The 18,138-nt window shown below is 41.6% G+C and overlaps 1 long non-coding RNA gene across 3 annotated transcripts in view; it reads right to left on the bottom strand.

Moving 5' to 3' along the window:
* Positions 1–17,048: 17,048 nt before the first annotated feature.
* Positions 17,049–18,138, bottom strand: part of LOC149119624 (uncharacterized) — a 29,897-nt gene continuing 28,807 nt past the window's right edge. For all 3 annotated transcript variants that reach the window (XR_016227623.1, XR_016227622.1, XR_016227624.1), the window contains exon 3: positions 17,049–17,985. This is a non-coding gene — a long non-coding RNA (uncharacterized LOC149119624). The remainder of the gene's footprint in view (positions 17,986–18,138) is intronic.

The raw sequence follows: 18,138 nt of genomic DNA, 5'->3' as shown, positions 1-18,138 counted from the left end.
CGAGACAGAGAGAAAAGCCTTCCATTTGCTGATTCACTCCCCAAATGGCCACAATGGCCAGAGCTGGGCCGATCCAAAGCCAGGAGCCAGGGCTTCTTTCAGGTCTCCCTTGTGTGTGCAGAGGCCCAAGCACTTTGGCCATCTTCTACTGCTTTCCCAGGCCACAGCAGAGAGCTGGATCGGAAGAGGAGCAGCCAGGACATGCACCAGTACCTATATGGGATGCTGGCAGTGCAGGCCAAGACTTAGCCCACTGTACCACAGTTTCAGCCCCATGGATAGTGTGGTTTTTTTTTTTTTTTTTTTTTTACAGGCAGAGTGGACAGTGAGAGAGAGAGACAGAGAGAAAGGTCTTCCTTTGCCGTTGGTTCACCCTCCAATGGCCGCCGCGGCCAGCACACTGTGGCCGGCGCACCACGCTGATCCGAAGGCAGGAGCCAGGTGCTTCTCCTGGTCTCCCATGGGGTGCAGGGCCCAAGCACTTGGGCCATCCTCCACTGCACTCCCTGGCCATAGCAGAGAGCTGGCCTGGAAGAGGGGCAACCGGGACAGAATCCAGCGCCCCAACCGGGACTAGAACCCGGTGTGCTGGCGCCACTAGGTGGAGGATTAACCTATTGAGCCGCGGCGCCGGCGCCCCATGGATAGTTTAACAATCTTTCTAACAATAACATATAATCCAGAAGCCACAGAGAAATAAAGGATAAACGATATATCAAATTCAACTTTCTGCATAACAAAAGGCAAAATGGAGCCATAAATATTTGTCCTTCCTATCACAAAGGGCTAATTTATTTGGTGGCATGCATTTGGTACAGCAGTTAAGCTGTCACTTGTGACTCCTGCATCCCATATGAGCAAGTCCAGGCTATGTGATTCCTATCATAACCTCTTACTAATGCAGATGGTGAGAGGCAGCTGATTATGGCCCAACTACTTGGGTCACTGCCACCCATGTGGGAAATCTGGATTTCTAGGCTCATGGCTTCCACCTGGCCCAGGCCTGGCTATTGCAGGCCTTTAGGGGAGTGAACCAGTAGATGGAAGATCTCTCCTTGTTTATCTGTTTCCTTCTCCCTCTCCCTGTCTCTCTGCCTTTCAAATCAAATGAAAATAAACAAAATTTAAAATAAGTATAAAAAACAGAAAAACTCTTACAACCTGATATGATAAGACAAAAAACTCAGTGACCCAAAATTGGCAAAGTATTTGAATACACCTTTATATATATATATATATATATATATATATTCTTTTATATACATATAAAAGGAAATACAAGGGGCCTGCATTGTGGCACAGCAGGTTGGGCTCCAGCCTGCAACACCAGCACCCCATATCAAAACAGCACTGGTTTCAGTGAGTCCTGGCTGCTCCACTTCTGATCCAGCACCCTGTTAACATGCCTGGGAAAGCAGCAGAAGATGGCCCAAGTCCTTGGGCACCTGCACATACGTGGGAGACCTGGATTGAGTTTCAGGCTCCTGGTTTCGGAGTGGAGGTTGCCACCATCGTGGGATTGAACAAGTGGATGGAAGATCTCCCTCTCTATATAACTCTACCTTTCAAATAAATAAATAAATTTTTTTTTTTAAAAAATGAAATACATTCTTGATTTTTTTTTATTTTTTTAACTTTTATTTAATAAATATAAATTTCCAAAGTACAGCTTATGGATTACAATGGCCTCTCTCTTTCTGTAACTCTGTCTTTCAAATAAATAAATAAATCATCTCTTTTTTTAAACAAACAAAAAAAGCAAGAATCAGAAGAGCATGTGCAGGTATGCTACATGTGTGTGAAGATTCAAGAAACCCTTAACAGTAATTTCCCAAAGGACTGTGAATTTGGAGGTTCAAAACCAGGGGAGGAAGGCACACATTCTCTTCATTATATAAGTTTTTGTAACTTGCATTTTTATTGGTAGTTATTAGCTACTCAAAAATATAAACTGAAATCTAGGGATGGCTTACCAGGAGACTGCAAATATTTTTCTCTCCACACTATAGTGAATCTCAAAATCCCCACTTCACTCACTCCTGGCCCACTGGATGAATGTACCCTTTAACTTGAAAAATCACACACACACACACACACACACACACAGAGAGAGAGAGAGTTCAAAATGCATGTGTGCTGAATCCCATTGGCCCAGATTTATGCTCTCTAGCTCTTCTGTATTTCTCTTCATCTCTTACTAGGGTAATCTGCATTTGCTTACTATGTGGCTTTGTCAATCTTTATGTCATTTTCCTGCTGTGTGTTTCTTTCAGAAACTCTGGGCAGTAGGAGGCAGAAGCGGTGCCTCTTTAAATAGAACTTTGTCTCTCTCAGGGTAAGAGAAAGCAGCCACATTTGGGAGTCAGAAGATTTGAGATGGTGAGTCCTTTCCCATTCCTGGATGTCAGAAGTTCCATGGGCTCCACATTCCATGTGAGGAGATGCATTGACAATTCCCACCTTGCTAACTGCTTGGCACCCAGGCAATAGTATCATATTCATTGAGTGCTTACTCTGTGCTAGGCACTTCAAATACATTATCTTTATAACAGAATGATATGAGGTTCATAGTATTATCCCAACTTTACACATGAGGTAAAGATGCTCAGACTCAAAAATCACTTTCCTAAGGTCACACAGCTAGCCTGTAGCACTGCTGAGTATTAAGTCAGCTCTATCTGACTCTATAGTCAAAATTCTTTTCCTCTCTACCTCAGTCCTCAAATTTCACTCTAAAGGCAAATTGTATGGGTAGAGTCTTTCCTGAGCCCTGCCAATTCTAGCTCTAAAATGCAGGATTCTACCGTCTTCCTGCAGAGATCCAGCCAACAAGCTCTTTCCCAACTCCTCCTTCTGCTTTGGGGCAACCTCTGAAACCTCTGAAAGAGGTTCAGTCTCTTCTTCATTCCTCATCATTTAAATAGATTTAGCCATAATTATGCTCTGTCTTCCACATGGGATCTTGAGAGAATCCCTTGACAAACTTTTTGGGAAATTGTTTCGGAAAATGTTAAGCAGTGGACTCTTGTTGACACTTTTCTGACTTTTCCTGCTTTTTCATCTCGCCTTCCACTGGGAAAATGTTGTATTCTGGACTTGTCCTCCCTCTGCTGGCCTGATAGCAACATAGCTTTTGCTGCTGTTTAGATTCTTGTGGTATGGTAAGGGGGTTGGTTAAAAGAACTCTCAGCCTGTATTTTACATTGACACAAAGTTTTGTAATTCCTTGAAAGGCAATACTCTCCTAATAATCACTAGGTGTTGACACAGAGAAAAATCCTGTGCCAGCCATTGCAATAAAGAAAAAGATTTGGTTTCTGTTAAAGATCACTTTGCAAAGGCAGTTCCAACTTGTGCAAATAATTATTTCTTATGCAAATCTAATGAAAAAATTTGGATCACCTCCAAGGACTGCTGACAAGATCACTTTTTCCCCATGTAACTCAGCTGCATTATCCTAAATATGGTTTTGAGACAAAATATTTAAGAACCACTTGCAAGAAGTATTGGCATTACATTTCAATGTCTTTGTATTTACAGGGGACACCCTGCTCCCAGAGCTATTTCTGGGTTAATTGGATCTTATAAATAGTTTCAGATTCATGAAGCAGCTGAAATGCCTTCAGAGGCCACAAAATGTTCACTGGCCTCAACCATCATTTTTCTAGTACATGTGTGTTCCATCGCCTTCCCAGCTCTTTCTACTGATCTCCAAAACTGTTTCTGTTCCCACTATGCATATTCTGTTTAAAGCCTTCTGTGACTTTCTTCCAACCTGTGCTGGACAATGCATGTGAAATCAGGAATATAAAACAAGTATATGTTGGTTTGAACCATAGGAAAATTTTTAGTATTTGACTTATATTGACCCAAAAAAAAACCATATGGTTTGATGTTATAATTGGAAGGTAAAACACATCTTAAAATAGAGTGGCAGTTTGTTACACCTTTCTTTTGTTAATATTAATAGGTCCTTTATTCATATAAAATTTTATGTGGAAGCCATACCTGAACAACATAAAAGAGAAGGCTTACTTTTATTGGAGCAATTGGGATCGGGGACCCTCATCTGCTTAACCCCTTTTCTCCTCCCAGACAGTCCCTGAGGCATCATCATTAATCCTGAGGTTTCCTGGAATATACTTCACAAACCACTTCAAACTTCACATGCAGAGGATTCTAAGGAGAAGGAAGTCACTTAGCACTCAAGTTTTTAGGAAAAACTTCGTGAAAGAAGTGACACTTAAGTGTACCTTGAAGGATGAGGATAATCTAGGTCACTTGAGAAAGTAGTATATCAGGTAGGAAAACAGCATAAGCAAAATCATGAATATGGGTAGGTATGCCATTGTGAAAAGGTGGCCTTGATGGGAAGGGTGCAGTCTATTGTAATGTGTAGTGTAGAAGTAGTATGAAGGAATGCAGTGTTTTTCAAACTGTTCAGTGGAATTCTAGGGTTCTGGCTATGGAGCCAGGATACCTGGTTTGTTTTTTTTTTAATTTGTTTATTTGAAACTCAGAGTTACACAGAGAGAGGAGAGGCAGAGAGAGAGAGAGAGAGAGAGATCTTCCATCCACTGGTTCACTCCCCAATTGACCAAAACAGACAACAGCCAGAGCTGTGCCGATCCAAAGCCAGGAGCCAGAGCTTCTTCCAGGTCTCCCACATGGGTGCAGGGGCCAAGAACTTGGGCCATCTTTTTTAAAGATTTATTTTATTTATTTGAAAGACAGAGTTACAGTGACAACAGTGACAAGTAGAGACAGAGGGAGAGGTCTTCCGTTCTCTGGTTCACTCCCCAGATGGCTGCAACGGCCAGAGCTGCACCGATCCAAAGCCAGGATCCAGGAGCTTCTTCCAGGTCTCCCACGTGGGTGCAGGGGCCCATGGACTTGGGCCATCTTCTACTGCTATCCCAGGCCATAACAGAGAGCTGGATCAGAAGAGGAGCAGCCAGGACTACAACTGGCACCCATACGGGATGCTGGCACTTCAGGCCAGGGCATTAACCCGCTGTGCCACAGCACCGGCCCTGCTGCCTGGGTTTTAATTCCAGTTCCATCTCTTACTATATCTGTGATCATGAGCAAGTATTGTAATTTCTCTGAGCCTCAATTTTCTCATATGAAAAATGGGGATAATAACAGTTCCTACCTCATATGGCTTTTGTGAGCATTAAATGAGTTAATACACAAGAAATGTTTAACTCAATGCCAGCCACAGAGCATTATCAGTTATTATTAACAAAGAATCCAGCACAGAGGGTTCTTGGTCCTTACCTCTCTTTAAACCACAAAAGTCTGTTGTTTTTTATTTGTTAGGTTTCCATGTGAAATCTTTGTTTGAAAAATGATTTTTATGAAAATACTTGAAAAATCCCCGGTATAATAGAAAGAATACAGTCTTTGTAGTTCAAAAGATCTAGGTTGGAATTGCAACTCCACTACTTGGATGGCTGTGAATAATGTAAATCAACTACCTGCTGCATAATAAGAGTGTAGTAATGATAGCTATTGTTTTGATATCCAGGTACAGTTACATTAAAGGTTAGGACTTAAACATATGAATTTGGGAGGCAATTCAATCCATGGCACAAAAATACAAAGATTTTCTTCTAGAAGGTTTATAGTTGGAGGTTTTGTGTTTAGATATCTGAACCATTTTGAGTTAATTTGGGTATAGTACAAAGTTCCCATTTTCGCATGTGGTTAAATACAATTAATCCACCATTTGTGAATATCATCATTTCACTACTGAACTGTGAGTTTATTTATGGATTCTCGATATGTACCATTTATCTATAGATCTTTCTTTATGCCAGTAGCACACTGTCTTTAATGATCACTTTTATAGTAAATTCTGAAATCAAGGAGCAAAAGTCCACCAACTTCCATCTTTATTCAAGACAGGTTTGGCTATTCTGCTTCCAGGTGAATTTTAGGATTAATTTATCTTTTTCTGGAAAAATCTTCTGTGATTTTAATGGGAATTGCTTAAATCTGTAGATCAATTTAGGGGAGAATTACAACATCTTAACAATATTATAATCTTAATAATATTGACTTTTCCAATCCATGAATAAGGTGTGTCCTCAATTTATTTATGTCTTTTTTAATTTCTCTTAGCAGTGTTTTATAGTTTTCATTTTGTAGACATTCAGGTGTTGAACTTCTTTTGTCAGATTTACCCCTAAATATTTCCATATTTTCAATGCTATTGAACATGGAATTTTTTGAAATTTCAATTTCGATACCTCATTTTAGCATACAGAACATAAAATCTACTTTTATGATGTAACACTGTCCTAACATTTTTCTCCAATCCTTTTACTACTAACAATTTCTCTGTATCATTGTTTTAAGTGTTTCATTTGTAACAGAATATAGATAGTATTGTTATTTTACTTATTCTGAAAAATGTCTTTCCAATTTTTTAAATTATTTTATCTATTTGAAATGCAGAGAGGGAGAGAGAGAGAGAGAGAGAGAGAGAATGAATCTTCCATCCACTGGTTCACTCCCCAAATGACCACAATGGTCAAGACTGGACCAGGCCAAAGCCAGGAGCCAGGAACTCTATCCAGGTCTCCTACATGGGTAGCAGGGGCCCAGGTACTTGGGCCATCTTCCTGCTTCCCAGGCACATTAACAGTGAGCTGGATTGGAGGCAGAGCAGCTGGGACTTGAACTGGTGCATAAATATGGGATGTCAACATCACACAGGCAGTGGCTTAACCCACTGCACCACAATGTCTGTCCTTTAGTTTATTTTTTTTATTTATTTATTTATTTTCATTTGTTTGAAAAGTAGAAAGGCAGAGAAACAGAGAAATCTTTCATCCATTAGTTCATTCCCCCAAATACTCACAAAAGCCAGAGTGAAGTCAGGAGTCAGGAACTCCATCTGGTTTTCCTATGTTGGTAGCGGGAACTCAAATGCTTGAGACATCATCCGCTGCCTTCCCAGAATGTACATTAGCAGGAAGGTGGCCTAGAATTGGAGCCAGGTCTCAAAGCAGGCACTCCAAAATGAGACGTGGGTGTCTGAAATGCTGTGCTAAACACCTGCCCCACAAATTGTCTTTTTTTTTTTTTTTACAGGCAGAGTGGACAGTGAGAGGGAGAGAGACACAGAGAAAGGTCTTCCTTTTTCCGTTGGTTCACCCTCCAATGGCCGCTGCGGCCAGCACACTGCGGCCGGCGCACCGCACTGATCCGAAGGCAGGAGCCAGGTGCTTCTCCTGGTCTCCCATGCGGGTGCAGGACCCAAGCACTTGGGCCATCCTCCACTGCATTCCCGAGCCACAGCAGAGAACTGGCCTGGAAGAGGAGCAACCGGGACAGAATCCGGCACCCCGACCGGGACTAGAACCCAGTGTGCCGGCGCCGCTAGGCGGAGGATTAGCCTATTGAGCCGTGGCGCCCGCCACAAATTGTCTTTTAAATGGATAATTTAGTACATGTATCATTTTTATTACTATTACTGATATATTTGTATTTATCTTTAACATCTCATTTTAGCATTTCTTTATTGCCCATTTTTCCTACTTTTTTTTTTTTTGACAGGCAGAGTGGACAGTGAGAGAGAGAGACAGAGAGAAAGGTCTTCTTTTGCCATTGGTTCACCCTCCAATGGCCGCCGCGGCCAGAGCGCTGCGGCCGGCGCACCGCGCTGATCTGATGGCAGGAGCCAGGAGCCAGGTGCTTTTCCTGGTCTCCCATGGGGTGCAGGGCCCAAGCACCTGGGCCATCCTCCACTGCACTCCGTGACCACAGCAGAGAGCTGGCCTGGAAGAGGGGCAACCGGGACAGAATCCGGCACCCCAACCGGGACTAGAACCCGGTGTGCCGGCGCCGCTAGGCGGAGGATTAGCCTAGTGAGCCGCGGCGCCGGCCCCTACTTTTTTTAAACTTTTATTTAGTAAATATAAATTTCCAAAGTACAGCTTATGGATTACAATGGCTTTTTCAACCCCATAACTTCCCTCCCACCTGCAACCCTCCCAATTCCCACTCCCTCTCCCATTCCATTCACATCAAGATTCATTTTCAATTCTCTTTATAAACAGAAGACCAATTTAGTATATAATAAGTAAAGATTTCAACAGTGTGCACCCACACAGAACATAAAGTGTAAAATACTCTTTGAGTACTAGTTATAGCATTAATTCACATTGAACAACACACTAAGGACAGAGATCCTACATGAGGAGTAAGTGCACAGTGACTCCTGTTGTTGACTTAACAATTTGACACTCTTGTTTATGGCATCAGTAATCGCCCAAAGCTCTTATCATGAGTTGCCAAAGCTATGGAAGCCTTTTGAGTTCGCCAACTCCGATCTTATTTAGACAAGGCCATAGTCAAAGTGGAAGTTCTCTCCTCCCTTCAGAGAAAGGTACCTCCTTCTTTGATGGCCCGTTCTTTCCACTGGGATCTCCCTCACAGATATCTTTCATTTAGGTCATTTTTTGTTTTTGCCAGAGTGTCTTGGCTTTCCATGCCTAAAATACTCTCATGGGCTCTTGAGCCAGATCCAAATGCCTTAAGGGCTGATTCTGAGGCCAGAGTGCTGTTTAGGACATCTGCCATTCTATGATCTGCTGTGTATCCTGCTTCCCATGTTGGATGGTTCTCTCTCTTTTATTCTATCAGTTGGTATTAGCAGACACTAGTCTTGTTTGTGTGATCCCTTTGAGTCTTAGACCTAGCAGTGTGATCAATTGTGAACTGAAATTGATCACTTGGACTAGTGAGATGACATTGGTACATGCCACCTTGATGTGACTGTATTGGAATCCCCTGGCACATTTCTAACTCCACCATTTGGAGCAAGTCAGCTTGAGCATGTCCCAAATTGTACATCTCCTCCCTCTCTTATTCCCACTCTTATATTTAACAGAGATCACTTTTCAGTTAAATTTAAACACCTAAGAATAATTGTGTGTTTTATACATTTTAGCCTATCATAATCTCAGTAAGTTTGTAGTTTATTCCTTTTTTCCCTTTGAATATTGCCAAAGTCCCAGTGAAGAGTAATTTTAAAGTTTAATGTAGATTTTTGTTGATGTACTCCATATGGACTGAAAGGAAGACATTCACATTCCTGTTTCTTGTGGAACAGAGCCACAGGCCAAAATCTATGACAGAGACAGTGTATTCTTTAGTGGCTGCACTTTAATTGAATGCATTAAATAATTTTCATGGATAAGCATTTAACATAACAGTTAAGAAGGCACTTGGGATTCCCACATCCCACAACAAAGTGCCTGAGTTGGAATCCAAGCTCCACTCCTGATTCTACTTTCCTACTAATGCACACCCTTGGAGGCAACAAGTAATGGCTTAGGCAGCTGAGTCCTGCCATCTGCATAGGAGATGTTGACTAAGTTTCCAGCTTCAGTCTAGCCTAGCCCCGGCTGTAGCAGGTATTTGGGAAGTGAATGCACACATGAGATCTCTCTCTTTCTCTCTCTCTAATAATAATAATAATAATAATAATAATCTGTAAAGATTTCATTTACCTATTTATTTAAAAGAGTGACAGAAAGGGGAGCAGGGAGGGAGAGACATAAAGAAAGAGATCTTCCTGGGGCCAGTGATGTGGTGTAGCAGGTAAAGCTGCCACCTGCACTGCTGGCATTCCATATGGGCACTGGTTCAAGTCCCGGCTGCTCCACTTCCAATCCTGCTCTCTGCGATGGCCTGCGAAAGCAGTAGAAGATGGCTCAAGTCCTTGGGGCCCCTGCACCAGAGTGGGAAGACTCAGAGGAAGCTCCTGGCTCCTGGCTCCTGGCTCCTGGCTTTGGATAGGCGGAGTTCTGGCTGTTGTGGCCAATTGGGAAGTGAATCAGCAGATGGAAGACTTCTCCGTTTCTCTGTCCCTCCTCTTTCTGTGTAACTCTGAGTTTCAAATAAATCAATAAATCTTAAAAAAGAAAGAAAGAGATCTTCCATCCACTGGTTCACTACCCAAATGACCTCAAATCTTTAAGCTTGGCCAGGCCAAAGCCAGAAGCTAAGAACTCCATTCAGGTCTCCCAAATGGGTAGCAAGGACTCAAATACTTGGGCCATTTTGTGCTGCCTTCCCACATGCATCAGCAGGGAGATGGATTAGAAGTAGAACTGGAGAAGACCAGCGATGTGGTGTAGTGGGTAAAGCCACTACCTATGATGCCAGCATTTCATATGGGTGCTGGATCCAGTCCCAGCTGCTCCACTTCTGATCCAGCTCCCTGCTAATGCACCTGGGAAAGCAGCAGAGGATGACCCAACTGGCTGGGCCCTGCACCCATGTGGTGGAACCAGAAGAATCTCCTGGCTCCTAGTTTTAGCCTAGCCATTTGGAGAGTGAACCAGCGGATGGAAGGTGTCTCTCCCCTCCCCCCACTCTGCCTTTCAAATAAATAAATCTTTTTTTAAAAAGTGGAGCCAAAACTCAAACCAGTACTCTAATATGGAATACTGGCATTGCAGGTAGCAGCTTAACCCACTGCACCACAATGCTGGCCCCAAGCAATTTAATAAATAATAATAAATTTCAGGCATACTGGACATTGGTAGGTTGGGTTAAAGAGCCCATAGACAATATGGAGAGATAAGTGTTAGAATGTCTGTCATGTGTAGAGCACTGTACTAGACACTGTGGAGAGTAAAAGCATAAAAAGATATGACCCTTGCTTCCAAGGAGCCGAGAGATTCAAGTGAAAGTTAACAGGCACATGAATCACTTTGACTTAGAGATGCAGTGTGTGAACTAAGTATACATGTCATGGGAGAAAGATCATACCACACTATTAGCTGACAGATCATAGACTTCTTCCTAAAAGAACTGACATTTAAACTAGTCATCATTACCATTATTGTCAGTATTGTGACTACATTGTCAAACAGAGAGGATCAGGACTCTGATCCCCTGAGTCCTACACCGGAGAAAAATAAAGTCATGCAAGGGCAAGGACAAAATGGAATCTTCCAAGCTGCTAGGAATAGGTAGGAATGTGTTCCTGGCAGGTCCTGGAATTTATTTCATAGGCCACTGGCTCACATTAAAAGTGGTCTCATTCTGTGTGGACTTCTAAAAGAGTCTGTGACACTCTGGACATTTCTCTGCCTCCTTATTTTGACCCTTTGGAGAACAGAGGATATACTCAGCCTTGATCATATTTATCAGAAGCCTGAAAGGGGTGGGTGGGATCCTCTCATGGCTGAAACACACACACACACACACACACACACACCATAAAAGAAGCAGCAGGGCCCGAATACTATAGAGTATGAGTCATCACCACAGGCTGAAGTGGACTGAAAATGAAACTGATTACAAATCTACTTGCCAAAGAATTATTTTTAACTACCTGCACCTGTTGTATCTTGGCTCTGGAAATCACATTTGTACAGAAACAGGGGAAAGATCTTGAGCCCTTGGGATTGGTCACAAGGTGAAAAAAAATGTTCAGGCTTTGGAGTAAAAAAGAAATCATAACAAGAGGGTACAAGACTACCTTACACAAATGCAGATTGTGACCTAGACCTTAAGACATGAATTCTGACAAAGACAAGTAGACAAGTTCATGGGAGCAGACATTTAGAACTAGTGAAGAAGGCTTAAAATCAGTCTTATTATTGGTATATATTTATAAATACTGTTTTCACTGAATTACACCATGTACATAACGATGTACCCTTCTTTCTTCACTTTATAATCAATTGTCATGAATCCCTATTTTGTTATATTAATATCTACATTTTCAAGAAAAATAGTATACATATATGTGTGTATCTACAATATATACATATGCTGTGACTGTGGAAAAATGTTAAAATTGTTAAAACTTAAAATAAAATTTAAAAAATGCTTCTAGAAGCACAAAGTCACACTTTATCCCATACATATGTATAATAATTGTTAGTAAATATTTTTAATGTTTAAAACAAATCAGTCATAATTCAGGGATGATCTACAGGGAATTTCCATTTAATGGGCTAGAATTTTGAGCCAAATATGCCTTGAATGATCTTTTCTCCACTTTTTTCTTCAGGATCAAGAATGTCCTGTGTTTTCTTACCCAGTGATTCGGGCTATTTTACAGTTTCTTGAACTCTCTCTTGACTCAAAATCCCTTTCCTTACCTTTCCCAAAATTAGTGGGAATAAATACAACCCAGGGGCTGATGCTGTGGCATAGCAGGTAAAGCCGCTGCCTGCAGCACCAGCATCCCATATGGGCACCAGTTCATGTCCCTCTGCTCCACTTCTGATCCAGCTTCCTGCTAATATGCCTGGGAAAGTAGTGGAAGATGGCTCAAGTTTAAATTGTTTTTAAACAAGGAAACAGAGAGCTTATTAAGCATGCAGATTCCCCAGATCTATATCCTCAAAAGTTCTGATTCAGTAGGTAATTCTGGTGCTACTGGCTACCATTCACACTTGGAGAAACAATACTTTTGTGGACTGGCCTAAATAATTTCCTTTGTGCCACACTTTTGAGAGAGCTCATATGAGAACTGCAAATCTTGCATGGGCAAGTGTTGAGTATGCCAAATGTACAACAAGCCAAATGTCCCCAAGAAGAAGAAAAGATTGTTAGTTAAGATGTCTATGCCAAGTATCCCTGGATTAATGATCAAAGATCCATTACTACATGCTTGTTTTTTTTTCACTCATAAATATCTTGCTTTTTGTCATAGGATGTACTTGTTAAAGTGCTGAACTGGAAGAGCATTATGAAATTGAAATATTGCACTAGGAGGTCTTCTTTTCACTTGATCAACATATAGGTATAGAGCTCTGTTTCAGGTGTAAAATTCCCTGCTGCTATTATGCAAGTGAAGTTAATGCTACTTCTTTATATTCTATGGTTGAGACTTACATTGATTCTTGGACTTTAGGAAGGAACTAACCATTAAGCACATGTTTGGGAGGGCGCAGCTTGAAGGAATGGAAGGAGGATGAAGGTCAGAGATTCTAACAAGATACAGCCAACACTTAGTGAACATCTTATGAGGCAAGTTAGTTATCTGAAAAATTCAACTGGACTTGCCTGAAGATAGGTCCTAGAAGTTCTGATGGAATAAAAGATAAAAAGAGGCAGTGAAACCAGATGTTTGTTTCACAGCAGACACAGTGATGATCATTGATGACCTGGACGGAAAGATAGAGCTTTAGGGAAGGCAAGTGGTGTTCCAGTAACACGGTTTAAAAATAGATGTAGGTGTCAGAGACCTACATTTCAAAATCTAGTCTCTCCATCTATAGTAGATTTGTAGGAAGATCTGTAGGCTCAGCCTCACTGGATTCCTCAGAGTTAGATATAGCCTTGGCACTAAATTCTCTACAGTGGATTAGGAGTGGAAACTTGTATGCCATTTCCAGGCCTGACCTATGAAACTTCACATACAATCACTCTGGTTCTTTCCATTTCACAAAAAGTGAAGACAGCAATGATCACAGCAACTGTGGAATCTATAGGTTGAGGAAAACAGAGCCCATCTGGGTAGGGCCTCATTGTGTAGAACAGACACCTTACACACACGCACATACACACACACACACACACTCACACAGCATGAAATGAAATACCTCTCCTGAACTGTTATGTAAGAGAGAAATAAACTTCTGTGGAATTTATACTATTTAATTTGGGGTCTTATGTTACAAATGTTAAGCCTTCTTTAATTAATGCAACCCATAGCAGCAATTTTTTTAACTTTTATTTAATAAATATAAATTTCCAAAGTACAGCTTTTGGATTACAGTGGCCTTTTTCCCCCCATAACCTTCAACCCACCTGCAACCATCCCATCTCCCACTCCCTCTCCCATCCCATTCTTCATCAAGATTCATTTTCAATTATCTTTATATACAGAAGATCAATTTAGTAAATACTAAGTAAAGATTTAAACAATTTGCACCCACACAGAAACACAAAGTGTAAAGTACTGTTTGAGTACTAGTTATACTGTTAATTCACATAGTGCAACACATTAAGGACAGAGATCCTACATGGGGAGTAAGTGCACAGTGATTCTTGTTGTTGACTTAACAATTTGACACTCTTGTTTATGGCATCAGTAATCGCCCAAAGCTCTTGTCACGAGTTGCCAAAGCTATGGAAGCCTTTTGAGTTCGCCAACACCGATCTTATTTAGACAAGGCCATAGTCAAAGTGGAAGTTCTCTCCTCCCTTCAGAGAAAGGTACCTCCCTATTTGATAGCCTGTTCTTTCCACTGGGATATCAGTCACAGATATCTTTCATTTAGGTCCTCTTTTTTTTTTTTTTTTTTTTTTGCCAGAGTGTCTTGGCTTTCCATGCCTAAAATACTCTCATGGGCTTTTTAGCCAGATATGAATACCTTAAGGGCTGATTCTGAGGCCAGAGTGCTGTTTAGGACATCTGCCATTCTATGAGTCTGCTGTGTATCCCACTTCCCATGTTGGATCGTTCTCTCCTTTTTAATTCTATCAGCTAATATTAGCAGACACTGGTCTTGTTTATGTGATCTCTTTAACTCTTAATCCTATCATTATGATCAATTGTGAACTTAAACTGATCACTTGGACTAGTGAGATGGCATTGGTACATGCCACCTTGATGGGATTGAATTGGAATCCCCTGGCACGTTTCTAACTCTACCATTAGGGGCAAGTCCGAGTGAGCATGTGCCAAACTGTACATCCCCTCCCTCTCTTATTCCCACTTTTATATTTAACAGGGATCACTTTCCAGTTAAATTTAAATACCTAAGAATAATTATGTGTAAGTTAAATAGTTCAACCAATAGCATTAAGTAGAGCAAAAAAATACTAAAAGGGATAAAGTATTAAGTTGTTCCTCGACAGTCAGGACCTACAACGGAGTTTATCTAGTTGGGACAGATTGAAAGAAAAAGAAAAAGTCACTTGGGAGGCAGGAATTAGAAGTACAAAGAATCTAAAGAGAGAAGAGGCAGTGTTAATTTTAAAGAACCTCTAATCCTACAGAATTGGGAAAGTGAAAAAGAGTAGATGACTGAGATTACAGCTTTGAGTAATAAACTTTGCCTAGAAAGTTGCCTAAAAAGGGGCTAGCATTGTGGCACAGTGGATTAAGCCACCACTTGTGATGCCTGCATGCCATACTGGAGTGCCAGCTGCTCTGCTTCTGATCCAGCTCCCTGTAAATGTGCCTGGAAGACAATAGGATATGGCCTAAGATTACTTGGGCCCCTGCCACCCATGTGGTAAACCAGAATGAGTGCCAGGCTCCTGGCTCCTGCCTGACCCAGCCCTACCTGTCATGGCCATTTGGGAAGTGAACCAGCAGATGGAAGAGTTTCTTCCCTTTCCCTCCCCCTCCCCCTCCCCCTCCCTGTCTCCTTCCCTCTCCCTTCACACCCCTGTCTCTGTCACTTGACCTTTCAAATAAATAAATAAATATTTTAAAATACAAGAAAGTTGTCAATAATAAATATAATGATTTCTGATAACAAGAAAATGTGGAGGCCATGTTTCAGGACAGTCCACACTCAACTCAAGATGAGGAAACAGGACACAGGATGTTGAAAGAATGGGTGGAGAACATCTTGAAATAATGGAAACTAGAAAAATAAGAGTTTTTTTCTAAAAAAATTATTTTATTTATTTGAAAGGCATAATGACACACACAAACATATAGAGAAAGTGATCTTCCATCTGCAGCTTCACTCCCAACATGGTCCCAACATTCTGGCCCAGCCCCTCACTGAAGCCAGAAATTCTATCCTGGTTTCACACATGAGTGGCAAGGGCCCAAGTACTTGGGTCATCTTCTGCTGCCTTTCCAGGCACATTAGCAGGGAGCTAGATCAGAAGTGGAGCAGCCAGGAATCAAAGCCTTGCTCTGATATGGGATGCTGGCACTGCAGGCTGTGGCTTAACCCATTGTGCCACAATGCCAGCCCCAGAAAATAAAAGGTTTTAAAGGTATTCTGAAAGAAAGAGGGGACACTTTGTGGAAGATTAAGGTAGAAGGACCAGCAAAATAAATTTCTAAATGTTGTTAGAGGACAGGAGTGCTTCAGATGCCATTTTCCAAGAGAAGATGAAATCTGCATGAATGGAGGTTCCCAGCCCCTCAAGGACAGGGAAATCTTAGCACCAAAACTAATCTATTTTTTAAAGATTTATTTATTTATTTGAAAGGCAGAGTTACAGACAAAGAAAGAGAGGGAGAGGCGGGGGTGAGGTGAGAGACACAGAGAGAGAGAATTCTTTGACCTGCTGGTTCTTTCCCCAAATGACTGCAATGGCAGGAGCCTGGAAATCCACCCAGGTCTCCCATGTAGGTGCCAGGGCCCACACACTTGGGCCATCTTTTGCTGCTTTCCCAGGCACATTAGCAGGAAATCTGGATCAGATATTGAGCAGCTGGGACTCAAGCTAGGACCTATATGGGCCACCAGCATTGTAGCTGGTGACTTAACCCACCGAGCCAAAGTGCCAGCCCCTAACATTTTTATTGTACATTTTGTGGGGACACAGCATAATATTTAATTCCTTGTATATAATTTATAGCAATCAAAAAGGGCAGTTATTATTTCCATTTTCTCAAACATTTTAAAATTTTTAATAGGAACAATTTTTTTAAAAAAGATTTATTTTATTTATTTGAAAGACAGAGTTACAGAGAGAGGTAGAGACAGTGAGAGAGGTCTTCCATCTGCTGGTTTACTCTCCAAATGGCTGCAATGGCCAGAGCTGTGGTGATCCAAAATCAGGAGCCAGAAGCCTCCTCTGAGCCTCCCACGTGGTTGCAGGGGCCCAAAGTCTTGGACCATCTTCCACTGCCCTCCAAGGTCATAGCAGAGAGCTGGATCCGAAGTGGAGCTGCTGGGACACAAACCGGCATCCATATGGGATGCCGGCACAGCAGACCAGGGCTTTAACCCATTGCACCACAGCCCTGGCCCGACATATACTTTTGTTGGGAGACTTCTTCTGAGTTTCAAGATCATATGTGCTCCCTCTGGACTGTGGCCTTAGATGGCCTGACATGTAAAGAAGCAGAAACCATGAACCCTTAGTGATTTTGTTTTTCTATTTTCCTGTTTACCTTCTTGTCCCACTTGCCATATAACACTAGACATCTGCTATGATTTTCAGTGGATAATAGGAATGCAGATTTAGGGGGTAAGATAAGATTTCAGACAGCTTCAATAAACAAATTTGGTTCTAGGAGTTTATTTTATTATGCTTTGATAAGTTTATCCACTGTAATATTTCCCTGAAGCCTTTGAATACAGGGCATATCAGATACTTCAGTTTGGAGTAGTCCTAAGTTGGTCATCATTTAGGATACCATTTCAACTCATATTTAAAGAAAGCCAAAAATTACAATGGCTTCAGTGGAAAAGTTTCTGTCTCACATATAAATGTCAGAAAAATTCAGGGCTGACAGGGTGGCTCTGTGTTACTGAGGATCGTGTTCTTTCATCATCCTCAACATGCTTTCCCATGCCATGATGTAAGATAGATGTTCCAGCTCGTACTTGCACATCTGCTTTCCAGCCATTGAGTCTTCAGAAAAGGGGGACAGTGTTAGGGGTGGGCATAACCCTTTATTTTAAGAATGCATCAAAAGAGTTGTACCTGTCACTTTCACTCATATCCCATTGGCTAGAATTTAGTTGGGTACACATATTTAGCTGAAGAAAGACTGGGAAAGGCTGGGTAAGCTATGTGCCAACTAAAATTAAGGGGTTCTATTAATGAGAAATGGGTTAATATAGACAGAGTGGATGCATAGAAGTCTTTTCCATAGGTCACAAACTCAAATGACTGCAGGAGACAGGCAGGTAACATAAACAAGTGAAATAGTTGAACTGTAACACTCAGGAAGTGGTGAGGATTGTGGAAATTCAAGAGTGTGTTTCCGGTCAGAAGGAAGTAGCCTAGATTCAGCCCAATTGCCACGTGGAATTTCAGGCCCCAATCTTCCAGTGTTTCAAGAGAAGCTGGAGATCTCTAAAACACAGAAAACGCATTTGTGAGCTGGATCTGGCTTTCTAATTAGTTTCCCATTTGCCGCCTCTGGGATAATCACCCATTACCTTGATCAGCACAATAAAATCATGGGAGCTGAACAACACAAACAAACAACCCTCCTCACCCCTTCAT

This window comes from Oryctolagus cuniculus, chromosome X, assembly GCF_051225735.1.
Source record: "Oryctolagus cuniculus isolate XC-2025 breed Fujian yellow rabbit chromosome X, ASM5122573v1, whole genome shotgun sequence".
In the NCBI taxonomy this organism is placed as follows: domain Eukaryota; kingdom Metazoa; phylum Chordata; class Mammalia; order Lagomorpha; family Leporidae; genus Oryctolagus; species Oryctolagus cuniculus.
Note: the sequence above shows the minus strand (reverse complement) of the source record. Positions and strands in the feature narration are given on the sequence as shown.